A 363-nucleotide genomic window follows, 5' to 3' on the forward strand; every position below is an offset into this window, starting at 1 on the left:
AATCTCAAAAACGACAGATGATCTCTGTTCGTTTCCAGGCCAAACCATTCAATATCACAGTAATCCAAGTCTATGCCCCAACCAGTAATGCTGAAGAAGCTGAAGTTGAACGATTCTATGAAGACCTACAAGATCTTCTAGAACTAACACCCAAAAAAGATGTCCTTTTCATTATAGGGGACTGGAATGCAAAAGTAGGAAGTCAAGAAACACCTAGAGTAACAGGCAAATTTGGCCTTGGAATATGGAATGAAGCAGGCCAAAGACTCTCATAAAATATTCATAAAACCAAGAGAGAAAAAAGGACAAATGCTTTGATAGTCTATAAGATATAAAGGTTACTATAATCAGCTAATAAACTAT

The sequence above is a fragment of the Bison bison genome, unplaced genomic scaffold (genome assembly GCF_000754665.1).
Source record: "Bison bison bison isolate TAMUID 2011002044 unplaced genomic scaffold, Bison_UMD1.0 scf7180017864514, whole genome shotgun sequence".
Lineage (NCBI taxonomy): Eukaryota > Metazoa > Chordata > Mammalia > Artiodactyla > Bovidae > Bison > Bison bison.